Consider the following 11862-nt stretch of genomic DNA (forward strand, 5'->3'; position numbering starts at 1 on the left):
TGATTATGAATAATCTTTTTGGTCTTGATTTGAAAAAGCAATATCAGAATGTTATCAGAATGTTCTTAAGAGTTCTTCAGTGTTCTGAAGTATATTCAAGTGTTTAAAGTTCTTGTGTTATTGAGAGAATGATTGAAAACTGTTTATATAGTTTCTGAAAAACAACTAATAAATCGATTTACCAATCGATTCATTAAAGTTATAAAACGGGCTTAATCGATTTGCCAATCGATTATCGCAAGTCTTGTTTTTCTTGAATCTTGAAACTACATAAACTAATCGATTTCCTAATCGATTCTTTTAAAAACATTTTTCAGTAAATTATGTGCAGACTTATATGAATCGATTGCATAATCGATATTAGATGTTTTCGTTCCAATAATAAAATCACACCAATCGATTACTTAATCGATTTACTAAGTCACATAATCGATTCACAAATACACATAATCGATTTGGCCATAAACTAAGAGTTCTATGTGATTTCAAATATTTGTTTCAATCGATTTGCCAATCGATGGTGTTTAAAACAGGAACTTAGCTAATTTCATGTTAATCGGAGTGCCAATCGATTTGGTAGTATTTTTCTGAAAAGTTCTTACCAGTTGTTTAGTTCAATCGATTTCCTAATCGATTGATACCAAACTTAACATGATTGAAATTCTCACAATAGATTGTCCAATCGATTGTGTTTGTCACAGGTCATGTTACTTTTGAAATATTATTTATGCAATCGATTAGCCTAGTAAATGGATTGTCCCTGTGACTTGGTCCAATCGATTTCCCAATCGATTTGTTTCAATCAGTTTTTACTTTGTGATTTGCACAGTCGATGTGCCAATCGATTAGCATACAAATCAGGTTGCCACTGACTTGCACAATTTTTATTTCTGATTGTGCCAGTCGATTGCCTAATCGATTGTGTAACCACAAACAGTATGTTTCCTTACAACCCTTTTACGAAATCGATTTGCTCAGTAGATTTTCAACTTTTGTTGATTTCTTGAGTTCCAAGCAATTGCCTCAAGTATGTAGGGTTGAGTTGTTGTTCCTGAAATCTTGCTCAGTTAAAATGTTAGATTTATCATATGATATATGAACATTGTATGTTTGTTAATTATGTCAAAATTAGGATTAAGAGAACTAAAGTCAAACAATCATGTCCATTGCATTACATCCACTTGCTGTAAAACTAGTTGTGGTTGTGTTAGACACACATGGGGGTGAAAGCTTGGCCAGATTTCTGGGGGTTGTTAAATCTGACAGTGTTTCCGTTGACAGTTTATTGTTCTAGAACATTTTGGGATTTTGACTTTTCATGTTTCTTTTGTGATTTCACGCCATCTAAATTTATGTTTGTACAATCAGATCGGATGACTGTTCCCAACTTTTGATATGAATTTATATTATTTAACTTCCAAGTCTTGAATCTTCTAGTTTCATTTGTCTGAATTTTATGCACTTTTTTGAATTGCTTCAAGTTAACATGCGACGACATAGGTTTCTTATTTTTGGAAGAGTAAACATCTGAGGCATTTTGTTTATGAATGAAATGTGCTTTATTACATAGACCACCATGATATCCAGTTTCATCTGCTACTCTTCTCTTATTTTTATATGTAATTAACTCACCCTGCATTCCCCTACCAACTTATTTATATCTGTAATTAACTTAAATATTTCCCTTTTTATGTCCTTCAATTATTTTGCTTGCCCTGAGCTTTGCACCACTTTCCTTCCCTTTGTTATAGGCAAAATGTTTTTTTTTTCTTTGAAAAGTTCATGATTTGGCTGATTTGTGGGCTGAGTCAACCTTACCAAGTCACTTGCTTTTGGTGGAAACTGGATTAGTCAAATTGGGTCACACAAGTTTATTAATATTACTGGTTTGACATGTTAATTGAATGATTACCTAGTTGGTTTAGCGGTTCATTTGGCCAAACTAGTTGGTCTAGTTTGAGTTTAATGAATAATTAATTATGATTTTTACTGTGTAGTGTGTACTGAATTTTTTGTTATGGTAGACTCAGAAGTGTAATTCAAATCTAAACTATGTTGGATTGATATAGGCATGCCGATATCTTAATACAATATTTTGTTGAGTTACTATTGTGCTTTAAGTTAACCAGTTAGTTTAGACTTATAGACTTTTCCACTTTATCGTATTAGTTTGTTTATGTGGCTGAACACTCAACTGAGGTTCACTCAGTGTCTTTGAACTTAAGTCCGAATTAACATTTGGTTTTTATCTACAGTTATCTACATCTGAGATTAGAAATATAATTTTTGTCTGGTTTGTTAAAATGGTTGAAACATACAGAGGGGGTTTGGAGCTTCTTTATGACTCCATAAAGATTCACAATGTCAATGTTGAACAGCAAAATGGAGAAGATAAGGTAATTTATGACTTAAATAAATTATTGGTGGTTTTTCAACACATCCTATGCTCGACATTTTTATAAGGTTCTCTTCAATCTTATCAGTTAACCATGAAAGGGTTGCTTGCTTGGGTGAAAACCAATTTGATTAAGGAGAAGCCCAAAATGTTCATGAAAGGAGATACTGCGTGAGCTTAATGATATTAATAGATCCGAATCATGCAGCATTGGTTGAAGGTTGTTTCTCTAGAGTGAGCTTATTTTTAAAGTGAGTAATTAAGGGTGTAGCTACTGTCAGTTTTATCTGAAGTGCACCATTAACTGATAAAATATTTTTAGTAGAATAAACACAATTGTTGGAGTCATGGTGAATTAAAATTTGGCAATCAAATTTGCTGAATCAACTTACATAGCCTAGTATATGCATTAAACAATGCACTTTCACCGCTGTTATATTATGCTATTATACTTCATGGCTTTTGGCAAAAAATGTAGAACATGTGTGATATTAACAAATTAAAATTTTCTTACTGCATACCACACATCTTTAGTTATGTCCTCGTATAATGTTGTAATAATGTATTCACTTGTTCATATTGGATCTTCATTCTTTGACTGCTGATCAATTTTTAAACTCCAATAGAACCAGAATGATGAATATCCAACTATTAAGTACAAACGTTTAGCACAATTGCTTAGGAATATTCTGTTTTCACTCAAGTTTTCTATCACAAGTAGGTTATGCACTTGTGTCGAAAGAGGACTTTGAAGGAAGCAGTTCGGTTCGGAGTAAGAATGAATAGGTAGTTTCATACTTTCAACTTTATGCAGGCTCTAGATGGCAAGAGTTTATGAGAATTGCCAACACGCAATAAGATTCTGTTTTTAGAAATTGTAACCGATTTTTGTGTTTTTGTGAATGAATGTTCAAATTTCAAATTTAAAAAATGATTTTTACTTATTAAGGGATTATTCCAATTTGATTATTGTACATGAAACTTTTCATTTAGTGATGATTGACATTATAAATTTTTTATCATTTAAAGTTTATATTTTAGTTCGAGATTAACATATTTGAATAGGTCTTTATTTTTGTCATGCTATCTCTATTTTTGTGAGAATATATTTGAAGGAATTTGGTTTAAACTTTAATATATATGTTTTATAGATATTATTTAAAAAAAGAATTATAAGAATAACAATCATAATTTAAGTTCCACTTTAAAAAATTCGATAATACTTTGTTTTGTGGAATACAAAATTTGTTTTGTAATAGATATGAGTTTGAAGCTAATAGTTGCTATATTGATTGCATGCCTATTAATTTTTTTTTTTATTGTTGTAAATATTTATATTTTTGAGATATTAAAATGATATATATTTTTGTGTGTTCAAATGTTTTTTTTTTTTTTTTTTTTTTTTTATCAAAATGTGTTCAAATGTTTATATCTACGAAAAAATTATTCTCATTTCGAAAGGTACTTGAAATTTTTTCAAAGTCATCATTTTGACTTGATGTATGTATTTTTATTTTTTTAACTTTCTATTTTAATAAGTGTAACCATATCTCTAGTTAGTGTCCATATTTTTATTGATCTAGTTTCTCAATTGTATTCACTATATTATTAAAGAAATTTATATTTTACCAACACTCCACCTAAGGAAGAAAAAAAAAATTAAATTAAAAAAAAAAATGAATGATTTCATAACTTTATAGTATCATATGTTCTGAAGTTTAATTTAAATATTTACTCTAAATACAATCCACAAAAATGAATATATTGAAAGAATTAAAACAAAAATCCAATGAAGTGGAGCAAACATAATTAAATCGCTTCATAGATGTTCTGGCCATACTAAAATATTATGTACCTTAAATTGAAGTATTATACTCTCGCTTTATATTTTTATAAGAAAAAAAAAAGAATTAAAACAAAAAAATAAAGACAAAATCTTATATATACTTGACTTAATTGCAATTTTGGTCCCTCTATTTTAGCTGAATCGTGAAAGTAGTCCCCCCATTTTGTTTCTCCACAGTTTTGGTTCCCCAAACTGAATTTTAGTACAAAATTTGATGAAATTTCATTTTTTAAAGCCGTACTACACTATTTATGATCATATATTTCAGGTATAATTGTTGCAAATGAAATCTTGAGGCATTGTGCGGCTTAAATAAATGCAAAAAAAAATGAAATTTTATCAAATTTTGGACTAAAATTCTGTTTTAGGGACCAAAACTGAGGAGAAACAAAAGGGAGGGACTACTTTCGCGATTCAGCTAAAATAGAGGGACTAAAACTATAATTAAGCCTATATACTTAGTCTGAATTGTGATGAAGACTTTAACATGGTGATATGGTCAACCAATTTGAAAAATTAGAGATATGAATCAAATGTAAGAATAAGAAAAAGGATTAAAGAAAAAGTTTTATGAATGAAAAAAATTCTAAAAGAAAAAAAAAAGTTTACTTAATGAAAAAAATTATAAAAGAATGAAATTTGTATGAAAGAATTTATTATTTATTTGTCATTATATATACCAATCCTTTTTTTTGAAACATGAATGTTAACTTTGTTTCTACAATTTAAAAAAATAAATTAATTTGTACAAAATAATTTGTTAATTATTTCTCATTATATATACCAACTTTTTTTTTTTGAAACATGGATGTTAAATATGCTTCAACAATTTTTTTTTTCTGTAATCAAATGGTAATAACTAATAACTTGATTTTATTTAGTGCAATTGATCACACTTGACTAAAATAAATTAATTTTATTTATGTGTTTTAATACACATTATTAACATTCCTTTTTAGATACAAAATATTCATGTTAGAAAATATTCAAATTATGATTTTTATATTGAAAAGATGCGAAATATGTTTGAAAGATGTTCTTTTTTTTTTATTATAAAAATATAATTTTTATTTATTGCATTAAAAAATAAAGAGATTAGTATTACGAAAAATGATTAAGTTGTTAGATAAGTGTCATGTGTATTGTTTTATCTGAAGCAAGACAATTGTTTATTGTATATATTTATATTCTAGATGTAGATTCATTAATAATTTTTGAATAAGTCTATATTATTATTATTATTATTATTATTATTATTATTATTATTATTATTATTAAAATTAGTCTATATCTTTATCACGTGAGTGAGCGCTATTTTTATTAGAAGATTTGAGAGAGTTTGGATTAGATCTTAATATATACTACTATATATATTTTATAGATATTATATTATTTAAAATTATAAGAATCTATACTAAGATTAAATACAACCCATTTCAAGCAATAATCCTTTCATGTGACATCCTCATTTGCATTTGACTGAGTTACAACCAATTACTATTAAAAGTTGTAGATTAAATAGTATCCGCAACAATATTATCTTTTTATTTTTTTTACAAAAATTCAAAAATTTATCAAAATCTATAAAATTAATTATCATCTTCAATATAATGTAAATTTCATCAAATTCATAACTTAAATCTTTAAATAAACTCATATTTTTATTCTTTATTTGATGAATTTGATGTTGTTGGAGATAAAAATATAAGTTTATTTGAATATTTGAGTTATGAATTTGATAAAATTTGCATTATATTGAAAATGATAATTAATTTTATGAGTTTTGTTTGAAAATTTTGATAAACTTTTTGAAATTTTGTAAAAAAAAGGATAACATTGTTCGTATTTTAAAACATATCAAATTATCACCTAAAATTAAAATAAAAGACCAAATAAAAAATAAAAAATAAAAAAAAGATGAAAGACTAAAAGTTAAGCAACCACATTCTAAAATTATAATAGTATTTCATAAACATCATATAATGTTGTAATAATTTATTCACTTGTTGATATTGGATCTTCATTCTTTGACTAATGATAAATTTTTAAACTCCAATAGAAGAATATCCATCACTAAAGTTTTCTGTCACAAGTACGTTATGCACTTGTGTCGAAAGAGGACTATGAAGCTCTTAAGTAAGCGGTTCGGAGTAAGAATGAATAGGTAGTTTCAACTTTATGCAAGCACTAGATGGCAAAAGCTTATGAGAATTGCCAACACGCAATAGGCTTATACACATATCAATAACTTCTTAAACCTGCAAGAGCAATCAAATTAAAGAATTACCATTTGCAAATGATAGAAATTACATTTTAACTTCTGTTAACATATCTAACACGATAAGATATTTGGTGGCTGCTTTCATCTCACATCTGCTCATCAATATTATTTGTGAGAATGATGTTTCCATATAAAATAACAACTATGCTTCTCTCAATTTATAATTGTTACCATTCAACCTACTCTCAAATGTGTTTCATTCGTATTTTTTGGTTGTGAAGTCGTTGTATGAGTGCAATATTTTTTTATTTTTCTGTCTTGGTGCAGTGTTTTTTGGATCTTGATGTAATGTTTATTTTGATTCAGGTTGACGCGATAACTTTGATTAATTACAAATCTGAAGACATAGTTATTCCTGACACTTGCATTTATTATATTTGTAGATATATTGTCGTTTTACCCTATTAATTTGGGTGCTATGAATTTCCTTGTATATTCATCCTTTATATTTTTGAATTTGTATTACATCGACGTATTCTATAATTTAAATTAATGAATATCATTTCTTTTAATAAAAAAAACTACTCTCAAATTAATGATATGCTTTATTATTTCTTTAATTAAGAACCTTCACTTAGTATAAATGAGATTATACTTCTCTATCACAAAAATAATAATAATATTAGATTAGCACTCATATAAACTCAAAAACAAAATATTTTTTTTATTATATATCTACTTTTCTTGAAAAATATAAATAAATAAAAGTTTCTCAAAAAATTTTTGCCAAAAATATTTTGAAATTGGTTTTTCGAAAATTAATCAATTTTTTTTATCAGAAAATATTTAACATCAATTTTTCTCAAAAAAATTAATATTTTTTGTTTGAAAGAATTTCAAAACTATTTTTCTGAATAACTAGTTTGAAATCTATTTTATTTAAAAACTTATTCAATACATTAAATCTGTTTATATTTATAAACCAATTTCAAATCAATTCAGAACTACACTGAACTTGGTTCAAATGTTATTTTTAAAAATGAAACCAAACTATTAATATAGTTCAATTAATTCAGTTTAATTTTTACGTCCTGAGCACCCCTAGTTGCATCCCACAACTGTCCTGTCAATCATTTCCTCAACTCAGCTAATTTCTCTAATGAAACCCTAACTTCAAAGGTAACATAGAGAACAACTTTTGATAGAGGGGGAGGGACCATACTAAGGCTATCATTTTCTTTGTAAGCCGCAATTACCTCAACAAACAATTTTCCTTGTACCATTTTGATTCGGCGTCCTCCAACATCTTCATTACACTACAAGTGTTTTGCCGGATAGGTTTCTTCTTCACCAAAGGAAACTTCCTTTGGAAGCTAGGAAGATTCACCCTGGGTTTGAGGTCACCTATCCAAAAAAATTCTTGCTTTTCCTGACTCTAATATCCTTAACCTCTCTAAAGCTCACAAAACCAAATGCCTTACCATATTTGTCCTTTTTTTTATTAGAATAAACACATCTCTGACCAATTCCTACCTAGCAAAGATTTTCCACAACTCAAATTCGATCGCCACTCTGGGAAGTTTGAGAAGAAAGAAGAGTACATTCTCATGTTGCGTTGCACATACCTACTTGAAGTAGACTAATAGAGGTTTAAATTGTGACATTTTAAAATTTTAAATTAAGGAGAACGTTTTTTTATCAAAATTTGTAATGAAAAATATAAATGAAAATGATGTAGTGTGATCAATGTGTAAAAGTAAAAGAGTAAGTTAAAGAGATTTACACACAAATTTATTTTGGTTCATCCTTAACATTGAGCTATGTTCAATTCTCACTTCTTGTGAGATTTTTCCACTATTTTATTCAAGAGGACAATTTTTCAGCATTTTTACAACTTTCTTTAGATCACAATTTGATCTAATACGACGTGTATTATCAAAGCCTCACCAAGGTTATAACTTGAACTATCACAGTGTCAACAAGGTTACAATCTCAGTCTAAATAGACTTAACACAAGCACACTCTCAACAATCACAAAAGAATGACTTTAAGAGATGTTTACAATATATAAATAAGTGAATTGGTTCTTTGCTTATAAAAACTCAAATACAAAATTGAGAAGAATAGTAAAATTGTATTAGCACACTCAAATATATTGAACTTGAGCTTAAAGAGTAGAAATTGAAGTGTGTATGATAAAAAAAGAGTCTTATTAGAAACTTGAGAATAGACAAGTATTTGATGATGTTGTAGCTTAGGTTCTTGCTCTTTATGTTCAACAAACATCCTTATCCTTTGATGAGTTGTCATCACTCTTAGTGCAATACAAAGAGAACGTTCTCTTCACAGAGAAGAACCTTCTCCATTTTTTGTGAAATATAGATGATTGTGTAAGACTCATAATCTATTTATAACAAGAATTAGAACTTACTATCTAATTACGCAATTTGTTGTTTATTATTTTTTTCATTATGTTGTTTGTAAAATTGTTCTAAGTGTTTGACTTGCAAATTAATCTATGTAAAATTCTTTGAATGTTTCCTTGATGTTTAATGACAATATGAATGTCTTGACATTGTTAAAATTTCAAAAATAATTTTCTACTGATTTATTTGAAACAGGGCAAGATATACCCGTTGTTTAAATTTTGACGAACTCCGAATGACACCAAAATTTAACCGGGAGTTTTATATATCAACTATAATGAAAATTTGATCTTGTTATACTTTTCTAAGCTAAGGAACAAAAAATTTGTCGTATAAAAATTTATTCGCGAAGTTTAAAAAGTTTTAATTTATAGATTTATTATAAAAAATTACGAACTTAGAGAGTGAACGAGATAATGTGACTTATAGTCAAAAATATGTAGATATTTTTCTATGATTTTAATATTTTATTGAAGCGTTAGTAAAAATATTTAGATATTTTCTTACTATATAGTAAAGACAAAAATGAGTCACCTCACTATCTTTTTTTTTTTTTTGTGTGGAATAGAATGACTTGTGTAAGAAGTATTAGATGAAAATTGATGGGTTAGTAAAATGTTTTGAAAATATTTTCGGATATCAGGTTAAAGTTATTCGTCGAAGAAAAATTTAATCGAATTATAGAGAATAAATCGTGGCTTAGTAATGACAACTCATTTGAATAAATCGTTATTGCTTAGTAATATGCTATTTAGTGCAAAATGTTGTCAAGTATCTAATATAGTGGCACAAAAACTGAAACATAAAACCCATTTAATTAATTATTTGATTATATGGTGGATTAATTGAATGAATGATGGTTAAAAGGACTTATTTTGCACCCTAAGTTTTGCATGATCCCCGTCAAACTAAGTATGTGAATTATTATATCTTTCAGTTGTCTTTGAAATATGGTCACTAAAGGCCAAGTATATAGAGCACTATAAACTTCTTTTCCATCTTTAATTTGATCAATTAACACGCTTCAGCAGAATGAAAATGGAAAATGTAGTGTGTCTGATATTAGATCTGATCAGATGGAAGTGTAAAGTAGAATAACAACGACGAGGTAAAGGTGTGCCATCTTTAATTTCATGTCTCATATTTACATTGAAAAAACAAGCTATTGACTAAGGTGTTTCATCTATTCTTTACCGCAGCTTATGTTCCTTGAAGGCAGGGAATGGTTGATTCACGACCATATCTTATTGAATTTATGCAGGATAATGCTGGTGGAGGTTTAATTTTCTGGCACCAAAGGATGCTTAATACTAACTCAACTTATTCTTTTCTAATACATCTAATACATGAGAAAATGATAGGTAACATATTGTTGGATCTGTTTTGGTGACAATGCTGCAGAACTTTAATAGTGAAGTTGTTGATGAAGATTATATGTAGCAAATTGGTCCATAACTGTTACTGGAATCACTTGTAGTTTCTACAAAGAACATAAAGAAGTCTAGACCATACTCTTTCTCTTTTCTAGCTCTTTAACTTCTTCTGGATTCTGAACATGTCAAAGTATCATTATTAGATACATTATTTTCTATGCTTTGTACACTAGAACATACATTTTCCTTGGGATGTGGAATTGAGTTAAATCTATTTTCTTGAAAAATTGCATCTCTTGACTCAATCACTGTGTTAATAGGATATGAGTCATTAGATTCAACAACCATGAATCCATAGGCCTTGCTATTTTCAGCATAGCCCAGAAATACACTTTCAATTCCTCTTTCTCCCAATTTCTTTCTTTTTGGTTCAGGAACCTAATTAACAATTGCTTTACAGCCCCAAACTTTTATATAGTTAAGATTGAGTTTTATTTTCTTCCAGAGTTCACATGGGGTTATCTTGTTCCTTTTATTGAGGACTCTATTTAGCAAATAACATGCAGTTAGCATGGTTTCACCCCAATAACCTTTAGATAAACCAGAATAGGATAACATGATATTCACCATTTCTTCTAATATCCTATTTTTCCTTTCTGCAATTCCATTTTGTTGTGGAGAATATGGTGCAGTTGTTTGATGCACAATACTAGTGGACTCAAAATACTCAGGATGATAAAACTCTCCTCCCCCATCACTTCTAAAACACTTCATAAAAGTTTCATGTTGAAGTTCTACTTGTGCTTTAAATATTTTAAATTTGTCTAAAACTTCATTCTTAGAGTGCATTAAATAAACATAATAAAATCTAGAGTAATCATCAATGAAAGTGACAAAATACTTTTTACCACCAATTGTAGTCCAACCATGTAAATCACATACATCAGAGTGAATTAAATCTAATACCTTAGAACTTCTTTCAACACTTTTAAAGGTTGTCTTGTAATTTTAGTTAGCATGCAAGTAGTACATGAATTTGAATTTTTTTTTTTATCAAAAGTCGAAATTAAATTTGATTTCATCATATCATTCAATTTTCTAAAGTTAATATGTCGTAGTCGCATATGCCATAAATCACAAGACTCAACAATATAAACAGAAATCATATTATTATTATAGTTACTGATAACATTACATTTGAACATATTCTCACAAAGGTAACCCTTCCGTATAAACATACCACCTTTAGATAAAATAAATTTTTCTCCTTCAAATACACATTTGAAACCAAACATATTTAGTAAAGGTACAGAAATCAAATTCTTCCTAACATCAGCAACATAAAATACATCTTTAAAAGTAAGTACTTTTCCATAAGTGAATTTAATCTCCATTGTTCCTTTTCCTTTGACTTGGACAGTTGAGGCATTTCCCATGTACAAAATACTTCCATCTTCTTCATCAATGGTCTTAAATAGTTCTTTATTTTTGCACACATGGCGGGTAGCACCAGAGTCTATCCACCAAGATTCAACATCTTCAATTATATTGAGTTCGGAAATGACAGCAACAAGATTATCTTTTGTTGCACTTGAATTCTT

General features: G+C 28.1%; 1 protein-coding gene across 2 annotated transcripts in view; it reads left to right on the top strand.

The window, feature by feature from the left end:
* LOC101513656 (uncharacterized) overlaps nucleotides 1–2920 on the top strand; it is a 12836-nt gene extending 9916 nt beyond the window's left edge. Inside the window, exons 3-4 of one of the 2 annotated variants that reach the window (XR_003474001.2) lie at nucleotides 2256–2396; nucleotides 2484–2920. The gene's annotated coding sequence lies outside the window, so the exon portion shown is untranslated. The remainder of the gene's footprint in view (nucleotides 1–2255; nucleotides 2397–2483) is intronic. The other variant, XR_001144501.3, reaches the window with a different exon arrangement.
* Nucleotides 2921–11862: the final 8942 nt, after the last annotated feature.

Source organism: Cicer arietinum, chromosome 7 (genome assembly GCF_000331145.2).
Source record: "Cicer arietinum cultivar CDC Frontier isolate Library 1 chromosome 7, Cicar.CDCFrontier_v2.0, whole genome shotgun sequence".
Classification (NCBI taxonomy): Eukaryota; Viridiplantae; Streptophyta; class Magnoliopsida; order Fabales; family Fabaceae; genus Cicer; species Cicer arietinum.